At 42.3% G+C, this 3950-nt stretch overlaps 1 non-coding gene across 1 annotated transcript; it reads right to left on the bottom strand.

Moving 5' to 3' along the window:
* Window positions 1-503: 503 nt before the first annotated feature.
* Window positions 504-610, bottom strand: LOC122646954. The gene has a single exon (XR_006330755.1). It is a non-coding gene; the product is annotated as a small nucleolar RNA R71 (small nucleolar RNA).
* Window positions 611-3950: the final 3340 nt, after the last annotated feature.

Here is a 3950-nt window from a genome sequence, read left to right as displayed (position 1 = left end):
TTTTTTTTAAGTGTTTTATTTTTCTTTAATTTTTCTAAAGGAGACCTCATATCTATTTAGGTGGCTAAGGTGTGGACTCGTGATTCAAGTAATCGTCTTATTAGAAGACCACTTTCTCTACCACCTTTGACCATGGGTGACCAACAACCCAAATTCTTAAGGATATGTTTTACCCCACCAGGCCGCATCCCTCATGCATTAGTCTGCCTGTTGTTACAGGGAATAACTATGAACTCAAGACCAACTTCATCAGCATGCTACCCTATTTCCATGGGATGGCTAATGAGGATGCATATCTCTTCCTTAGGGAATTTGAGGAGATCTGTGTTCTAATTAAGGTCCAGAATTTGACTGATGATGCAGTTAGGCTTAGGTTTATACCCTTTGCCCTGAAAGACCAGGCCAAGAAGTGGCTCTATGGACTGCCAACAAACTCCATTAATACATGGGATGAGTTCACCATTGTCTTTTTGAGAAAATTCTTCCCTCTTCACAAGACCAATAAGCTTAAAAGTGACATCCTTCAGTTCAGGCAGAAACCACATGAGTCCTTTTCTAAATTCATGGAAAGATTCAAAGACCTCCTCTTAGAATGCCCTCACCATGGTTTTGACTTGTGGCAGCTATGCCAAATTATTTATGAGGGTATTGATTATCAGACCAAACAACTTGTAGAGTCTATGTGTCCAGCAGGCTTTACTTCTTTTTCTGAGGAGAATGATGCATGAACATTCTTAACCAACTTGGCTGATAAGACTAGGGAATGAGAATCTTCCCAAGAGGCTGAAAGGACCACTAAGGGGTATCTCATTGAGGGTATGCCAGCCAAGGAGGCCAAACTTGATAGCCTCATAAAACGGTTGGAGTCCATAGTTCTTAAAGAGACTATACCAGTTAATCCGGTTAACCAGGTCAACCATGTGTCGGTATGCAGTTGGTGCCAAACCCCTGGACACCTTTCTGAGGAATGCCCCAACACCTTGGTGGGTAATTCCAACACTGAGAATGTAAGTGCTCTCTACCAAAATAACCCATATAGCAATACTTACAATCCAGGATGGAGAAATCGCCCCAATTTCTCATGGAATCAAGGGAACCAAGCAGGCCCATCCAACTTTAACCATCAAGGCCAGGTTGGTTCCCAAAGGACCAACTATGCACCACAAAGCCAAGGAATGTCTCCTAACCCCTTTCCCCCTCGTCCTCATCCAGGACCTTCTATTAATTCTGCTAGGCCTCCTCTCCTTGCACCTTATCAGCAACCCCCAGGGTTTACCAATATAGGAGAGGCAACAAGACTGAATGAGATGGACAACAAGATAGCTCTTCTCATGACAAGCCACAATAACATGGAAAAATAACTCACCCAGCTTGTCACAATCCTGCATGAGAGGGAAACAGGGAAGTTACCTAGCCAGCCTGAGCCAAATCCTAGGCATCAGGTTCATATTCAGCAAGGTACCCAAGCTCCTCCAACCAATGTTGCACAAGGCCAACAGCACCAAGGGCCCTCCACACAGGTAAATGTTGTTTATGCTTTAAGGAGTAGCCGTGAGTATCAACAGGCTAGTGCACCTCAGTCTTTATCATTTCATACTCCTGTTGACTCTCCCCTTTCTGAAGAGGCCATTGAAGTGCCTACTGTTTCAGGTTCGTTTGATGAACCTAAAGATATACCAGATGATTTGGTTGAGGAAACCAAAGAGGATTCTGTTGAGGAAGTTAAAAAGACCAACCCTGAAAGAATTTATACCCCACCTGCCCCTTTCCCAAATAGGTTGGTTAGCAAGAAGTCTCCTTCTGTGGAGAAGATATTGGATGTGTTCAAACAAGTTCAGGTGAATATCCCCTTGTTGGATGCTATTGCCCAGATCCCCACTTATGCTAAAGTCCTCAAAGACTTATGCACCCAAAAGCGGACCACCAATGTGCCCAAAAAGGCATTCTTGGCTGCTAACATTAGTTCTCTAATCTCACAGCCAGTAGCAGCCAAGCATAAAGATCCGGGAAGCCCCACGATCTCTTGCACTATAGGCCATACTACTATTGATCATGCCTTATTGGACCTTGGTGCAAGTGTGAACCTCTTACCTTTTCATGTCTACCAACAACTGGGATTGGGAGAACTGAAACCGACCAAAATTACTCTTCAACTTGCAGATCGGTCGGTTAAAGTTCCTAAGGGAATGATTGAGGATGTCCTGTTGAAGGTTGGGGAATTTATTTTTCCTGTAGATTTTATTATTTTAGATACCCAACCCACTGCCAACTTCAAGGACCAAATCCCAATCATATTGAGTAGAACATTCCTAGCTACCAGTAATGCTTTAATCAATTACAGGAATGGTCTCATGAAATTATCTTTTGGCAATACTTCTGTTGACTTCAATGTGTTTAGGTTGGGCAAGCAGCCTGACATGGATGAAGAGGTGCATATGCTTCAAGGATTTTCCGATGATATTGATACGTTCTTTGAGATTGATTTTGATTCGGGATTTCAAGAATGTATGCAAGAATTGGAGGGTGTTGATGATACTCCCTTATCTGAGGTCTGGAGCATCCAACCACCTTTGGAGCCCCTTGGACCCCTATCCACTTCCATTCCCAAATCCTCTATTATTGAGCCCCCCACATTAGAGTTGAAGGCATTGTCCTCCAACCTCAAGTATGTCTTCTTAGGACATGATCATACTCTTCCTATTATTGTTGCTTCTGATTTGACTTCTATTCAGGAAGAAGAGTTGATTAAGCTTCTAAAGGATAAGAAGGAAGCCATAGGTTGGACCATGTCTGACATCAAAGGTATTAGCCCCTCCATTGTTCAACATCATATACATCTGATGGAGAGTTCCAAACCTTCTAGGGAACCCCAAAGGAGGGCTAATCCTGTGATGAAAGAGGCAATCAAGAAAGAGATCCTAAAATGCTTGGATCATGGCATCATTTATCCTATTTCTGATAGCCAATGGGTGAGTCCTGTGCAGGTTGTGCCTAAGAAAGGAGGAGTCACTGTAGTTGAGAATGCTAATAATGAGTTGATTCCAACCTGTATCCAAACGGGATGGAGAGTGTGCATTGACTATAGGAAATTGAATGCGGCAACTTGGAAGGACCACTTCCCCTTACCTTTTATTGATCAGATGTTAGAGAGACTAGCTGGCCATGAATATTATTATTTTCTTGATGGTTATGCAAGCTATAACCAAATTTCTATTGCTCTAGAGGACCAACACAAGACCACTTTCACATGCCCTTATGGAACCTTTGCTTATCGGCGTATGCTTTTTGGGCTTTGCAATGCCCCTGCTACATTCCAAAGGTGCATGATGAGTATCTTTTCTGATATGGTAGAGCACTTCCTAGAGATGTTTATGGATGATTTTTCTATTCACGGCTCTACTTTTTCTAATTGCTTGCATCATCTTTCTTTGGTTCTTAAAAGATGCATAGAAAATAACTTGGTCCTGAATTGGGAGAAGTGCCACTTCATGGTAAAGCAAGGTATAGTTCTTGGTCATATTGTGTCCAAAGAAGGGATCAAGGTTGATAGATCTAAGGTGGACCTTATTGCCAATTTACAACCACCTAAGAGTGTGAAGGACATTAGATCTTTTCTTGGCCATGCAGGTTTTTATAGGAGATTCATCAAGGACTTTAGCCAGATAGCTAGACCTCTCACCTCTCTTTTGGCAAAGGACTGCCCATTTGATTTCTCTTCTGAGTGTCATGATAGTTTTGAGCAATTAAAAAGAGCGTTGACTTCAGCCCCCATTATTCAAGCTCCAATTTGGACAGTTTCATTTGAACTTATGTGTGATGCCTCTGATTTTGCTGTAGGGGCTGTTCTTGGGCAAAGAATCAATAAATTGCCCCATGTGATTTATTATGCAAGTAGGACTCTTAATGATGCACAGCTTAATTATACCACCACTGAGAAAGAATTTTTAGCT

The sequence above is a fragment of the Telopea speciosissima genome, chromosome 11 (assembly GCF_018873765.1).
Source record: "Telopea speciosissima isolate NSW1024214 ecotype Mountain lineage chromosome 11, Tspe_v1, whole genome shotgun sequence".
NCBI lineage: Eukaryota > Viridiplantae > Streptophyta > Magnoliopsida > Proteales > Proteaceae > Telopea > Telopea speciosissima.
This window is presented reverse-complemented; position numbering and strand designations above follow the sequence as displayed.